Below are 16,839 nucleotides of genomic sequence, written 5' to 3'. Positions count from 1 at the left end.
CAGTGCAACTAAGTTGGTGCAACTGGACTTCTCCATAACACTTCCCATCTGCAGGGGGGTGGGACCGATTCAGATGGTCCGCCCCCGCCATTTAATGGATCCAAATGGTTTCCAGAGAGTGGCAGGGGATGCTTTATCTCATGTTGATGGCCTTTCAGCTGATTCCCTGGTGGCCAGCTGGAATGTGGAGTTAACCAGGGCTATTGACTGTTTGGCTCCAAAGCGTTCTCTCCGATTGCTTGGAGCCCGGACAGCTCTGTGGTTTTCCACAGATCTGAGGGCAATGAAACAATCGCTGAGACGGCTAGAGCACCGGTGGCGGATAACTCATTCGGAAGCTGACTGGACACGGGTTGGTGCTCAATGTCGAGCCTACCAAGTGGCGGTAGCGGCAAAGAAGACTTTCTTCACCGCCTCTATTGTAGCTGCAGAAAACAGCAGCAGGAGACTCTTTCAGGTGGTTCGCAATTTAGCAGAATCACCTGCTACATCAGGGCCCAGGATGGGCTACATGATCTCCAAATTTCTTTGCAAATAAAGTCACTCAGATTCAGGAAGAGGTAGACTCCACCGTGGAGCAGGGTCAGGGCGGGAGAGTGCTAGAGTCTTGTCTAGTCAAGTTGTGTGGGATCAGTTCCAATCTGTTACTTCCGAGGATGTGAACAGGCTGCTTGGATGAGTGAGACCAACCACCTGTCTGATTGATCCTTACCCATCCTGGCGTATAAAAGCTAGCCGGGGAGGGCTGGGTGATGGGCTTCGTGGGGTGGTGATTGCTTCTCTCTGTGAGGGAGCCTTCCCAGACCCGCTGAAGGAGGCGGTTATCAAACTGCTTCTTAAAAAACCATCTTTAGATGCTGCCAATATGGCCAACTATCATCCAGTCTGAAATCTTCCATTCTTGGGCAAGGTGATTGAGCAAGTGGTTGCTGAACAACTCCAGGCACGCCTGGAAGAAGCGGACCATTTGGATCCCTTCCAGTCAGGATTCAGGCCTCATCATGGGACTGAAACTGCCTTGGTCGCACTGGTTGATGATCTCCGGCGGGCTAGGGACAAAGGTGAGAGCTGTTTCCTAGTTCTGCTGGATCTCTCAGTGGCTTTTGACACCATCAACCATAACATCCTTCTGGACCATCTCAAGGGGCTGGAAGCTGGGGGCACTGTTATACTGTGGTTCTGCTCCTTCCTCCTGGGCCGTGTTCAGAAAGTGGTGGGGGGGATGAGTGTTCAGACCCCTGGGCTCTCACTTGTGGGGTGCCTCAGAGTTCTGTCCTCTCCCCCATGCCTTTCAACATCATCTATATGCAGCCACTGGGAGAGATCATCAGGGGGTTTGGGTTGGGTACTCATCAGTATGCAGATGATACCCAGCTCTACCTCTCTTTCAAATCAGAACCAGTGAAGGCAGTGAAGGTCCTGTGTGAGTGTCTGGAGGCAGTTGGAGGATGGATGGCAGCTAACAGATTGAGGTTGAATCCTGACAACACAGAAGTACTCTTTTGGGGGGACAGGAGGTGGGCGGGTGTGGAGGACTCCCTGGTCCTGAATGGGGTAACTGTGTCCCTGAAGGACCAGGTGTGCATCCTGGGAGTCAACCTGGACTCAATTCTGTGTCCAGGACAGCTGTTTATGAGCTCCATCTAGTACGCAGGCTGAGACCATACCTGGCCATAGACTGTCTCACCAGAGTGGTACATGCTCTACTTATCTCTCGCTTGGACTACTGCAATGCCCTCTATGTGGGCTACCTTTAAAGGTGAATGCGGCAGCTAGACTGGTGAATGGGAGCAGCCGCCGAAACCATATAACACCGGTCTTGAAAAACCTACCCTGGCTCCCAGTACATTTCCAAGCACAATTCAAAGTGTTGGTGTTGACCTTTAAAGCCCTAAACGACCTTGGTCCAGTACAGTGGTACCTCCAGTTACATACGCTTCAGGTTACAGACTGAAGTATATAAAAATATACATTCGGCTCGGGAATGTGGGCCAGAGAGAGAGGGGTGCTTGTGCAACACCTGTTTGGATCCAAAGTTATCTCTGGGGTGTCACCAGAGTATCCACGCAACACAGAAATGCCCCTCTTCATGCGAGGGCTTCAGTTTCAAGAGGCTATTTACCAAAGGTTCACTTGCACCAGATCTTGTACAGCTCTTTTTAGGAAACTGGGGGGGGGGGGTGTGAAGTGAAGAGGGGGAGTATGGTGGGAAGTGAGAGAAAGAGGGAAGAAGAGGACTACAGTGGTACCTCCAGTTACATACGCTTCAGGTTACATATGCTTCAGGTTACATACGCTTCAGGTTACACACTCCGTTAACCCAGAAATAGTGCTTCAGGTTAAGAACTTTGCTTCAGGATAAGAACAGAAATCGGGCTCTGGCGGTGCGACAGCAGCAGGAGGCCCCATTAGCTAAAGTGGTGCTTCAGGTTAAGAACAGTTTCAGGTTTAGCACGGACCTCCGGAACGAATTAAGTACTTAACCCGAGGTACCACTGTATACCTAAAGGAGCGTCATCACCCCCATCGTTCTGCCCGGACACTGAGATCCAGTGCTGAGGGCGTTCTGGCGGTTCCCTCGCTGCGAGAAGCCAAGTTACAGGGAACCAGGTGGAGAGCCTTCTCGGTAGTGGTGCCCACCCTGTGAAACGCCCTCCCACCAGATGTCAAAGAGAAAAACAACTACCAAACTTTTAGAAGACATCTGAAGGCAGCCTTGTTTAGGGAAGTTTTTAAGGTTCAAGAGGCTATTGTATTTTAATATTCTGTTGGAAGCCACCCAGAGTGGCTGGGGAAACCCAGCCAGAGGGGTGGGGTATAAATAATATTATATTATATTATTATTATTATTATTATTATTATTATTATTATTATTATTTGCTTTCTCGTATCTCACCAGACTGGGTGCCATGGGATCCTAGGATGAAGGATTCTTCCTGGTAGGCACATGTGCATGCAATTATGCCTAATATACTATAATGAGTGGGCCAGTGTGGTGTAGTGGTTAAGAGCGGTAGTCTCGTAATCTGGGGAACCGGGTTCGCTTCCCCGCTCCTCCACATGCAGCTGCTGGGTGACCTTGGGCCAGTCACACTTCTTTGAAGTCTCTTAGCCTCACTCACCTCACAGAGTGTTTGTTGCGGGGGAGGAAGGGAAAGGAGAATGTTAGCTGCTTTGAGACTCCTTAAAGGGAGTGAAAGGCGGGATATCAAATCCAAACTCTTCTCTTCTTCTTCTGCTTTGTGAAGCTAATTTCTGTAAGAGCCTGGGCTACTTCCTGTGATGTTATTAAATGAGAGTGCTGGAGATGAAATAATTAAACAGATTAACCAATCAGAATCCAGGGGTGGAGTCAGAGGGACTATAAAACCAGCTCTGGGAGGGGCGAAGGGAGGAGTTTGTTGGGAGTTAGGTGGTTGGTTGGAGTGGGAGTGAATTGGGTTAGTCTGTGGGTAGGTTGAGTTAGTGTAGTGAAATAAGGAAGACAAGTAAATATCTGAGAGGTGGTTTAGTGAGTGAGAGCAGGTAGCAGAAGTTATAGGTCTGGATAGGCACCCCATGATTGTAATTCACTGAGACCATTTATGAAACCACATGCTTGCAATAAATAAACAGAAGTTTATGTTCCACATAATCATGACTGGACTCAGTATTGTACCAGGTAAGGTCTGGGTGATGGCAGTGAGAAATAAAGTGGTGGCACAGGGATCAATAGACGGTGAAATGTCCGGGGACCCTGTGTGATCGCCACACTTCCCAACCTGCAATCCTGTGGGGGGAGGGGGCAAGAATCTATAAGAGGAAGCTTCTAGACCTGGTCTGCTCAGTTCAATAATCCCAAAATTCAAAACAAAAAAATTCCTTCCAGTAGCACCTTAAAGACCAACTAAGTCAGTTCTTGGTATGAGCTTTCATGTGCATGCACACTTCTTCTTTGTTGGCAGACCAACACGGCTACCTATCTGTAACCCAAAATTCAGACACCTGTGGGTTTTGAAGGATGACTATATTTCAATTGGCATACTTTTTAAATGAGCGCAACTCAGTTTGATTACTATTTAAAGGGAAACTGAACTGAACTTCTTCTCCCTCTCATTCCACCCTCCATATTTTGTCACTCTTCATTTTCCACATTGGTCTGTTTCCAGGGCCACAGGAGACCTAGGTAGGGAATATGTGCCTTGGGTTAAGAAAGCTTTGGGTTAAGAATGGACTTCTGGAATGAATTACGTTTTTGTCACTCCATATTTTGTGACTCTTCATTTCCCACATTGTGGTCCAGTCCTGCTCACTAGACTGTTTTGGGGGATCCTCACCCCCTCATAGTCTTCCTTTCTAATGACGTTTTGGGCCTCTCCACAAACCATGCCTGCTGACACCTCCTTCTCATGGATGTAAGGTGCCATTTTGGCTTCACTAGCAATAACACTCATGCTTAGAAATGAAAAACATAGGGAAAAGGCTTTTGGATCTGCTTTTATTGCAAGGCACAAGCTCATCTAAGCCTTGAAGCTGTTGCTTTTTTCAATCTGGATGCTTTGGAGAAGAAGTCCCTAGCTGGGGATCAAGCGGGATCCAGCGGCTCTCAAAGAGAGGGAGCATCTTCCACTTTTCAAAGGCATCTATCACTCCTCCCGTCTAAAACATAGAAACCAGCAACAAAAAGACAACGGTTAACTCAGTTTCATAGCAAAGTGACCATGTTTGAGACACGAAAATACAAAGCAAGGCATGTTGGACAACAAGAAACATTTCATGATAATAAACCATTGGGTAGGGATAGGTCTGTTTCAGTTTTTCACTTCCAGAAACTATGAATTACATAGATTCACCTTTCGATGAGAATTGAATCCAATCTATTGCCCATACTCACCCCTGAGGGACTTTCTTTTCTAGGTACAATTAAATATGTCACAGAGTAGTGAGTGAGCTTGCAAGGTCTCCAATATTCTCCTGCAGACTGGATGTTATGCACGGCAGAGATTTGTTGTCTTTGTGGCCCTGAGGAAGAGTTCTGGGGAAACAGGAAGCTTGCTCACCAGTTTGTGACAATGTTTTGAGAAACATGAGAGATACTGGCACCCTGGAGTTCATTCCGTCCAGTTGCTAATTTCTCTGCAATGACCCAAGACAAAAGTCTACTGCCTCAGGTTCTTTCTTTAAAAGATAATATAAGAATGAAGCTGCTTGGAATTGAAAGTGGGAGATTCGCATGGAATGTATGGCATGTGAAACTGAGGTAATCATAAATGATGGAGGGCAGGACACCACACAGAGTAAGTGCCCAGCATCTGTTAAAGCTGCAGAATAGACATCCCTTAGGCACTGAGATAAACAATGGATGAAGCTGCACAACAAATTAAATGTGCCCATCCGGTGTGGTTTAGGGATTTGGCAAAGGAGATCTGGCATAAGCTCACAGGTCATAGAGCCCAAAGACAGCTGGACCAGCCATGAGGCAGGTGAGGACCCTGCTTCTGGTGGCAGACGCCCCTCAGACAACAAACCCATTGGTGCCCCTCCTGCCCCGCTGGTTCTGCCTGTGGTGAAAGAACTCGGCACCATCTTGCTTAAAATGGGCAAGAATGGTAGTGCCGCTTCTGTGCCTGCAACCAACAAGGTATGGTGTGTGTCAGCGGCAGATCAGGCCATGGCAGGAGGAGCAGGTAGATGGGCTTAGGAGCCGTGCCGGCAGAATGGCAAATCACCAATTAGCATTTTGCATCAAGCGACAAAATGGGATGTTCCACCCTTGGCTCATTCTGTCATAGGTATTTTTATTTTTATTTTTGCAATGGAGCAATTGAGCTTGCAGGCAAAGGATGATCAGTTTACGGGACTCTGCATTGGGTACTTAAAATGATCAATCCAGAGGGTAATGGGAGAGGGGCAGGAGGTGTAATTCTCATTTGGTCAGCTGAAATTACCTTCTGCAACAGAGCATACTAGATAAACACTTTCCAATTTTTTCATGAGTATCGGGACAACGTCTAGGGAAGCAAGAACCATTGGCTTTATGGCAATGAAAAGGATTGGTAGGTGGACCACGTGCAGATCCTGTGCAAAGAGAGAAACAAACATAAATGGGGAGAAGGAAGTTAATTCACAATAGGATGAAAGAGATGAACAACTCCACAGCCCTTTGAACAGGAGTGGCTCTGTGACGCTCTGGGTGCTGTGGCATCCCAACTCCTACCCCCCACCCCCACCCCCACCCCCTGCCGCTGGCCACTGGTGTTTACCACCCTTGGTTCATTCAGAAGAAGAAATGGTCAATCTGCTTATCCAGCTATTTGTTCATGAGTGGAGGGTGTCAGTCCACGAAACACGACAGCAAGAAGTGAGGCACACATGGCTTATACGTTATAGAGAAACTAAAGCTTGTAACTAAACTAAACTAAACTAAACTAAACTAGAGAAACTAAAGTCTGACCAAACTGCGGGAGGCAGTAAAAGACAGGAGTGCCTGGTGTGCTCTCGTCCATGGGGTCACGAAGAGTCGGACACGACTAAACGACTAAACAACAAAGCCTGTAACTGAAGCCATCGGAGCGCCAAGGACTACCCAGAATAAAAGGCTATATACTACATCAAGAATTTTTAACAGACCCAGTAAAAATAAAAATAAAATTCTTAAACTTTTATAAAGATTTGTATAAACAAGAACAATTAGAGGTTAATAAAATGGAAGAATATTTACAGCAAAATAAATTACCATGAATTGAAAAAGAAGAAGTTCAGGCCCTAATCTCCAATATAGAAATAGATGAAATAGCACAAGTAAAAAAAAAAAAAAAAAAAAGAAGAGTGGCAAATCGCCAGGTCTTGACGGAATCACATTAATGTACTATAAGAACCTGGAAGAAGTAACCCTCCCTATATTACAAAGAATAATGAATAATATACTGGGAGGGAAAACACTGGAAAGATAAAAATACGCCCACTAAAGAGGAATGGGTAGTCAAATTGTGTGAGTACTTGGAGCTCGCAAAGCTGACAGATGCAATAAGAGATAAACCTAAAAAATTGGTGAAGGAAGAATGGGAATGTTTAAATAATTATTTAGGGGACAAGGGCTCAGCAAGAAAGATCTGGCTATGTTTAGAATGATGCCACATAGAGAAATGTTCCCTGATACCAAGATGAGGGATTCCTTTGGAATGCAGATAGAGATAATTGATAAGAATAATGATCTGTTGTGAGCTTGACGGAAGTGTACAATAGATGAGCCTTCCTGCTTTGGCTCATCTTCCTTTTTCTTTTTCTTTTTCTTTTTTTTCCTTTTTTTCTTTTTTCTTTTCTTTTATTTTCCCATAGTTGCTTATGTTCTGTGTCATGTACTTTGATATTTTTTGTAGTTTTAAAAGTTTTTTTCCCCCATTACTATTAAGGAATTTTCCTTTGTAATTTTGGTTGTCTATATTTATATGTACCTGTTTAAAGCAAAATAAAAGTTAAAAAAAAAAAAGAATTTCCCCCCACAAACTAGATACTATATACCCCAAATTTATTGGCAGACCAGTGGAAGAGATAACTTAAAATTTTATTTTGTAAAACATATTCCATAAATTTGCATAGAATTCCATAAAATCTAACCAAACTGAGAAAAGAAGAGGCTGCTTTTGTTTTTCCTTACCAGTTTTATATGCGATGCCATTTTCCATATATTAAAAAAAGGTAAAGGACTTTTTTGACAGTTAAGTCCAGTTGCAGACAACTCTGGGGTTGCGTGCTTATCTCGCTCTATAGGCCGAGGGGGCCAGCGTTTGTCCGCAGACATGTGGCCAGCATGACTAAGCTGCTTCTGGCAAACCAGAGCAGCACACAAAAAACGCTGTTTACCTTCCCACCAGAGTGGTACCTATTTATCTACTTGCACTTTTGTAGAATAGTGAGTAGACATGGCAGATGACACAGCGATTTCTCCAAGCAGCTCTTTATTTTGTAAGCTGGAACAGAAGACTGAACAGCAAACAGCTCAGCCGGCCTGCTTTTATAGGCAGCCGGCTGTCAACGTTGTAGCAACAACAACCCAGAGTTTCCCGCCTAAAATAACTGACGTGGACCTGAGTGAAAACTATCTACAGACCTGAGTGAAAACTATGTACAGTATCCCCCTGCTGGCCCAGGGTGAACTTCACTACATAACACCTTGATGTGCTTTCGAATTGCTAGGTTGGCAGCAGCTGCGACCGAGCAATGGGAGTTCACCCCGTCATGGGGATTCAAACCGCCAACCTTCTGATCAGCAAGCCCAAGAGGCTCAGTAGTTTAAATCAGAGGGCCACCCACGTCCCTTTTTCCTTATATTACTGTGCCATAATGAAGTCAACATGTGAACATCAAAGCACAGCTGTCCTCTGAAAGGCAGCTCTCCCTCCAAGTAATGTGTTTAAAAAATGTACCTGAAAAAGTGTAATTTCATGACAATAGCATGAAAATATAGGTTATAACAGGGCAAATTGCATAGCAGTTATGGGCATAATGGGGGGAATTCAGCAACACAGTGCATATATCCCCTAATAGATGCACCTTTGTAGGCAGTTTTGTCTGATATATACATTTTTATGCAAAATTTACCACTAAAGAAATGTCTCTAGAAAGAAAAGTGAGCTTCCTTTGCAAGGCCACAGAACAGCCACTGTACTCCTCTCCCTCTTCCACCCCATAATAGGCTGGCAGGTGTCCCTCTGTCTTCTTCCTCTCCATCCCTTACCTGGGGAAGCCAGGAGCAGCAAACAGAGAACTGCGAAGCACAGGTGAAGGATCTTCATGGCTCAGGATGAATTGTGGTGGCAAAGCCAGGCAAAGCCAGCTTTTAAGCCAAATGGAGCCCCAAAGCTTGCCAAGAGAGGGCTGGGCTTCCCATAATTGTAATTTCTTTGGGACGTTGTGACTTAGGCTGACGTGGAAGAGACCGTTGCCAAAATCACGTGCCTCTGGAACGCCATTCCTGCATTCGGTCAGTCATAGCAGCTTCCACAGAAGATCACAAACATTCAGGTCTGCTGTATTCATGTTTCAGAGCAAGATAGCTTGAGTTAAACGAAACATTTATGGAGAAAATGCATTGCCCCGCATAGGCAGTGCCTGGGGGATGTATCCCTCAGGTAAATGACTCACCCCTCACCACAATGCTGGACCCTTGTGGTTACATGAAGGAAGGGCACTTTTCACATGTTCGCTTCCCACAATGATTATTCTTAGTAGTAGCCCGTGCATTCCTCCCCTAAAAAATGTTTAGGGTTACTCTCATTTTCCTACTCATGTTGAAATACTGCTCCTCAATCTGGCCAAACTTAGATTCACAAAATGTTTAGGGGTATGCGGACCCCTGCATCCCCCCAGGAAATAGCACTGGGAGTAGTAATAGCTTCAAACAGTTCTTCCAGAAAAAAAAAGAGAGATTCAAGTCCACTGATTGAAGAGGTTGAGTGGGACATGCAGGGCAAGGAGATTTCAAAGGTGAAATGATGGACTCTTTGCTTACTTGAAGGAAGGGCAATCTTCACATGCTCTCTTCTCCTTTTTCTCATTCTTGCAATCATCATCATCCTTTTTCCTTTTTTAACTGGACTTAACTGTCAGGGGTCTTTTACATGTACCTTTTAATCCTCAGCTATTCAAACAAGATGGAGGGGAGAAGAACACACTGAGCAAATGTCCAGCAGCTATTGAAGTTTTCGGATGGACAGTTATGGTGATCCCTTTCCACTGAGATAAACAATAGAGCAACCAAAGACAGGGCTGATCCCGGAGCCTTGAGGCAGGTGAGGATGCTGCTTCAGGTGATAGAAGCCCCCAACCAGGCAGAATGCCCATGGGTGCCCCTCCTGCCCTGCTGGTTCTGCCAGTGGAGAGAAGCACCAGCATCATCAGCACTGATTTTGGGCTGCCATTTGGGGCAATATGGGAAGTGCCACCCTAGGCTGATTCTGCCATAGGTGTCTTTTGCAATGGACAAAGTATGAAAACAACTGGCTGCGCAACCAATTAATCTTGCAATCAAAGGACGATGTATTCAGGGACCACTTAAGTAATTAATGCTTTGTGTAACTAAAGGAAGAGGTAGCTGGTACTCACTGCTCTATGAAAATGACATTCTGTGTAATAAAAAGGTTGCATTAGAGATACGTTGTACTACCAGTGGTTGTTTAAATAATGAAAAACTTAATTAAGACAACTGTAAATCTTGCAGGCTGTATAATCAACCTTGTTGTTGTTTAGTCGTTTAGTCGTGTCTGACTCTTCATGACCCCCTGGACCAGAGCACGCCAGGCACTCCTGTCTTCTACTGCCTCCCGCAGTTTAGTCAGATTCATGTTTGTAGCTTCGACCTACATAATGACTATAATGAGTTTTGTTTTGGTTAATTCTGTTTCTGAAGGAATAGAATGGCTCTAAGACATGTAAGGGAGGGAAGAGGGAGAAAAGAGAGCTGAGTTTGTATCAATGCAGTTTTTACGTAATGGATGAAATAATAAAGTTTTAATGGAAAACTCAAATGGATATAGCAGACAAATGCTATATTAAAGGCACGTGATTTTGGCAACATTCTCTTCCACGTCAGCCTAAGTCACAACCTCCCAAAGAAATTACAATTACGAAATGTTCTTCTCCCTACCTGCCCTCTCTTGGCAAGCTTGGGGGCTCCATTTAGCTTAAAAGGAGGCATTCGGCTTTGCCACCACAATTCATCCTGAGCCATGAAGATCTTTCACCTGTTCTTGGCAGTTCTCTCTTTGCTGCTCCTGGCTTTCCCAGGTAAGGGATGGAGAGGAAGAAGGCAGAGGGACACCTGCCAGCTGATTGTGGGGTGGAAGAGGGAGAAGAGTACAGCCTTGCAAAGGAAGCTCACTTTTCTGTCTAGAGATGTTTCTTTAGTGGTAATCTCTTTAGTGGGAATTCTTTGCATAAAAAGCATATATCTGACACAATTGCCTACCAAAGTGTGTCTACTAGGGAAAATATGCACTGTGTTGCTGAATTTCTTAAACACATTTTTTAAACACATTACTTGGAGGGAGGGCCTTTCAGGACAGCTGTGCTTTGATGTTCACTTGTTGACTTCATTATGGCACAGTAATATAAGGAAAGGGGACGCAGGTGGCGCTCTGGGTAAAACCTCAGTGCCTTGGACTTGCTGATCGTGAGGCGACGGTTCAAATCCCCACGGTGGGGTGAGCTCCCATTGCTCGGTCGCAGCTCCTGCCAACCTAGCAATTCGAAAGCACATCAAAGTCAAGTAGATAAATAGGTACCGCTCTGGCGGGAAGGTAAACAGCTTAGTCATGGTGGCCACATGACCCAGAATCTGTCTCTGGTCAAACGCCGGCTCCCTCAGCCTGTAAAGCGGGATGAGCACACAACCCCAGAGTTGTCTGCAACTGGACTTAACTGTCAAAAGAGTCCTTTACCGTTTTGTTAATATATGGAAAATGGCTTCGCATGTAAAACTGGTAAGGAAAAACAAAAGTGGCCTCTTCTTTTCTCAGTTTGGTTAGATTTTATGGAATTCTATGCAGATTTATGGAATATTTTTTACAAAATAAAATTTTGATTTGTCTCCTCCACAGGTCTGCAAAAAAATTTGGGGTATAAAGTTTCTAATTAGTGGGGAAATGTTTCTTGATATAATATAGAGCCTTTTATTCTGGGTAGTTCTTGGGGCTCTGATGGCTTCAGTTACAGGCTTTAGTTTCTCTATAACGTATAAGCCATGTGTGCCTCACTTCTTGCTGTCGTCTTTCGTGGACTGACACCCTCCACTCATGAGCAAATAGCTGGATAAGCAGATTGACCATTTCTTCTTGTGAATGTAGCAAGGGGGTGAACAGGAGTGGCCAGTGGCGGGTTGGGGGGGGTAGGAGTTAGGATGCCGCAGCACCCAGAGAGTCACAGAGCCACTCCTGTTCAAAGAGCTATGGAGTTGTGACTTTCTTTCTGCCTATTGTGAATTAACCTCCTTCTCCACACTTACGTTTGTTTCTCTCTTTGCACAGGATCTGCACAGGACCAGGAAACTAAGACTACTTTGCAATGCCATAGACTGAATGGTACTTGCTACCCTTTACGTTGTCCCGATGATTATAAAAGGATTGGAAGGTGTATTCCTAATTATCCCTGTTGCACAAGGTAATTTCAGCTGACCAAAAGAGAATTACACCTCCTGCCCCTCTCCCATTACCCTCTGGATTGATCATTTTAAGTACCCAACTCAGCGTCCCCTAAATTGATCATCTTTTGCCTGGAAGCTCAATTGCTCCATTGCAAAAATAAAAATAAAAATACCTATGCCAGAATCAGCCAAGGGTGGCACATCCCATTTTGCCGCTTGATGAAAAATGCTAATTGCTGCTTGGCCATTCTGCCGGCACGGCTCCTAAGCCCATCTACCTGCTCCTCCTGCCATGGCCTGATCTGCCGCTGACACACACCATACCCTGTTGGTTGCAGGCACAGAAGCGGCACTACCATTGTTGCCCATTTTAAGCAAGATGGTGCCGAGTTCTTTCACCACAGGCAGAACCAGCGGGGCAGGAGGGGCACCAATGCGTTTGTTGTCTGAGGGACTTCTGCAACCAGAATCAGGGTCCTCACCTGCCTCATGGCTGGTCTAGCTGTCTTTGGGCTCTATGACCTGTGAGCTTATGCCAGATCTCCTTTGCCAAGTCCCTAAACCACACCGGATGGGCACATTAAATTTGTTGTGCAGCTTCATCCATTGTTTATCTCAGTGCCTAAGGGATGTCTATTCTGCAGCTTTAACAGATGCTGGGCACTTACTCTGTGTGGTGTCCTGCCCTCCACCATTTAAGATTACCTCAGTTTCACATCCTATACATTCCATGCAAAACTCCCACTTTCAACTCCAAGCAGCTTCATTCTTATTTTATCTGTTAAAGAAAGAACCTGAGGCAGTAGACTTTTGTCTTGGGTCATTGCAGAGAAATTAGCAACTGGACGGAATGAACCCCAGGGTGCCAGTACCTCCCGTGTTTCTCAAAACATTATCACAAAATGGCGAGCAAGCTTCCTGTTTTCCCAGAACTCTTTCTCAGGGCCACAAAGACAGCAAATCCCTGCCGTGCATAACATCCAGTCTGCAGGAGAATATTGGAGACCTTGAAAGCTCCCTCACTATTGTGTGACATATTTAATTGTACCTAGAAAAGAAAGTCCCCCAGGGGTAGGGGTGTTTGAGAGACTGCATTTAATTCTCATCGAAAGGGGAATCTATGTAATTCATAGTTTCTGGAAATGAAAAACTGAAACAGACCTATCCCTACCCAACAGTTTATTATCATGAAATCTTTCTTGTGGTCCAACATGCCTTGCTTTGTATTTTCGTGTCTCAAACATGGTCACTTTGCTATGAAACTGAGTTAACTCTTGTCTTTCTGTTGCTGGTTTCTATGTTTTAGAAAGGAAGAGTGATAGATGCCTTTGAAAAGTGGAAGATGCTCCCTCTCTTTGAGAGCCGCTGGATCCCGCTTGATCCCCAGCTAGGGACTTCTTCTCCAAAGCATCCAGATTGAAAAAAGCAACAGCTTCAAGGCTCACATGAGCTTGTGCTTTGCAATAAAAGCAGATCCAAAAGCCTTTTCCCCTCTGTTTTTCATTTCTAAGCATGAGTGTTATTGCTAGTGAAGCCAAAATGGCACCTTACGTCCATGAGAAGGAGGTGTCAACAGGCCTGGTTTGTGGAGAGGCCCAAAACATCATTAGAAAGAAAGACTAAAAGGGGGTGAGGATCCCCCAAAACAGTCTAGTGAGCAGGACTGGGCCACAATGTGGGAAATGAAGAGTGACAAAATATGGAGGGTGGGACGAGAGGAGAGGAAGTTCAGTTCTGCTTCCATTTAAATAGTAACCAACCTGAGTGGCACTCTTTTAAAAAGTTTGCCAGTTGAAATATAGTCATACTTAAAAATCCACAGATGTCTGAATTTTGGGGTTATTAAACTGACCATACCAGATCTGGAAGCTTCTTCTTATAGATTCTAGGCCCCTCCAGCTACGGGATTACGGGATGGGAAGTAGTCCAGGCTTTTACAGAAACTAGCTCCACCAAGCCCACTCATTATTATTATTATTATTATTATTATTATTATTATGCATAATTGCATGCACATGTGCCTACCAAGAAGAATTCTTCATCCTAGCATCCCATGGCATCCAGTCTGGTGAGATAAGAGAATACAAATAATAACAATAACAACAAAACAACAAAACAACAAAACAACAAAACAACAAAACAACAAAACAACAAAACAATAACAATAATTTATTATTTATACCCCGCCCCTCTGGCTGGGTTCCCCCAGCCACTCTGGGCGGCTTCCAACAGAATATTTTGTTGCGTAGCAAGTCCCCTCCCCCATGAGAAATGAAGACACTGGACACATTATTTAAGGTTAATGGGCATAAAAAGGCCACAACTTTATTGATTACAGAATTGAAAGGTTTTGGCCTTAGGCATTGGCTCCTATCGACTACCCGGCATGGAGATCGGGAAGGGTTGTCCACAAGCCGTGGGAGTCCTGTTGAAGTACGCCAACTAGGATCCCATGGGTGTCACCACTCGGGGGCATGCCGAGGGCCCTTACCTCCCTAGGTTTCAGACAAGGCAACGCCCCCCGGAGTCCTCTACTGGACTATGCTTTTCCTTGGGGGAAGGTGATGGCGCTTCCTTCCCCCCCATTCATTTGCATAACAATTAACCCCTGCCAATGCCTAACCGCCACTCGAGCAAAGCTTGCTGCCAATACCTTCAAACCTGTAACCAACTCCTAATCCTTGCTATGATGTCCCCCAACCCAATATCATTTCCAGCATCTGACAGATGCATGCCATCCCATCTGTAAAGGGCCTCGTTGCTGTACTGGATGCCTGGGTGTCCTATGACGCGCCCGCCCAGAGCCGCCACTCTACGTTCCACAGCCTGCTCCAAGACCTTTCTTGCTTTATTGATTCCAACCGGGCTCACACGATCCCGCCATGTCCTCCTCTCAAGCAACGAGGACCACAAGATAGTAATGTTTGTGTAAACCGCCATCAGATCAGCAAAATCGTCAAAAATGTTCCATCTAAAGTCAATAGTTTTGTGGTACGCTAGGTCGTTTCCCCCCAACTGGATAACCAGGGCATCATGTGGGCCCTCAGAGGCAGCTCTCACCATCACGGCTGGCTTGAATTCGCTCCAGCACATCCCTCTTCGCGCTATCCACGCCAGCTCCACATTTGCAGGCAAGTTCAAATTTTGTCCCAACCCGGTACTCATGGCACGATTCTTGGCCCAATGCACAATGCTGTGGCCCACCAACCAAATGCGCACCCTCTTGTATTCTGAAAAGCAAATAGACAGAAAAACCAAGGTCAGGAGAACAACCGCTAGTCATAGATTCTTTCTCACATAAGCTTTGTATGCATTAGATTTCCACCGCCCTAAGTCCTTTATCCTCTCTGTGGAGAGCCCAAGGTGCACTGCAGTGGTAGCTGCCCCGATCCGAAAGGAGTGAGCTGCAAATTCAGCCGCGGTTAGTCCGCATGCTGCCAACGCCATGCGCATCACTCGCGTAAACTGGTGTCTGGCCAAGAGCGATCCATCCGCGTGAATAAAAAAGGGGCCGGGGCTATTGGGTCTTAAGTAGAGGAAACGCCTCGTATCCCTAACCGGGCAGGGGCCACTAGCTTGTGAGGTTGGTAACTGAAGGAGGGCCCCCCTACCCTGTTGGTCCGTCTTAGAGCTCGGTACTTGAACGATTAGATCAGTCCCTGATAGGGTCAGATCACTTAAGAGGAGGCCCCTCTGGCAGTGGGCAACCCCTCCCTCACAAACTAGCTCCCCTATGAGCAGGGCACCAAAGAAGGCTATGGAATAAGGGGCAGAAAATAGGCAAGCTTCATATTTTGACCAGCATATTTCTCGTATTTTTTTGTGTATCTGGGTCAGAATATCATAAGTTATGGGCCTCCTCTTATCAGAGCTGGGGGGCTGCAGCCGGCGCCAACCCTCTAAAGTCTTACGCACGATAAATTCAGCGCACGGGTCGGTGGCGAAAAAGGCTTTACAAAAATATGAAATCCCCACGGACTGAATATTGAGAGTCTTTGGTGCCCTGCCCAGCTCCTTCAGGTGGGCTAAGTAGCGGAGGACCTCCCTCGTTGAGGGAATGGAATTCTGCCTTGTGCTGGGTATTCTGCTGCGGAACTTTAAGAAGTCAGCCCAAGCCTTCTTGTATGATCTCACTGTGGAAGAGGCCACTGCACCGAATACTCCCTTCATCACTTCTTGCTCCCAAGGCTCCAGAGATGCTCCGGGAAAGGCATCGATGATTGTTCCGTATCCGGCGCTAATGAGCGGAAGCGCTCCATCTGAAAACGAGACAGAGCATCCACGATGTCATTATTAATGCCATTTGGCTGAAAAATATATATTCTGTTCCAGACACAAAAGGACGAAGGACTGTAACAAGTTCCCCACCCTGGTGGAGCGTGCGGACTGTCTAGAAAGAACCGCTACTACTGCCTGGTTATCTGTGTTGAAACAAACCCTATGATTGTGGAACTGCTCTGCCCAAAGATGTACTGCCACTACAATAGAGAAAAATTCCAAGAATGTAAGGTCCCAAGTAATGGGCTGGCCCTGCCAGTCTGCAGGCCACTTTTGGGCACACCACTGGCCCCTGAAATAAACTCCAAAACCCAAGGAGCCTGCCGCATCTGACTGGACTTGGAAGTCAGCATTGAGTGCCATGGAATCTTGCCATAACGATATACCGTTGTACTTGTCGAGGAATTGTAGCCAAACTCCCAGATCCACCTTAACTTCTTTGG

At 45.7% G+C, this 16,839-nt stretch overlaps 1 long non-coding RNA gene across 1 annotated transcript; it reads left to right on the top strand.

Annotated features, from left to right (window-relative positions):
* The first annotated feature begins 12,015 nt into the window (after positions 1–12,015).
* Positions 12,016–13,599, top strand: LOC309338154. The gene is made up of 2 exons (XR_014154767.1): positions 12,016–12,135; positions 13,425–13,599. It is a non-coding gene; the product is annotated as an uncharacterized lncRNA (long non-coding RNA).
* The last annotated feature ends 3,240 nt before the right edge of the window (positions 13,600–16,839 follow it).

Source organism: Podarcis erhardii (genome assembly GCF_964252035.2).
Source record: "Podarcis erhardii genome assembly, chromosome: 3".
NCBI lineage: Eukaryota > Metazoa > Chordata > Lepidosauria > Squamata > Lacertidae > Podarcis > Podarcis erhardii.
The sequence above is the reverse complement of the archived record's forward strand: the minus strand, read 5'-3'. Positions and strand labels throughout refer to the sequence as shown.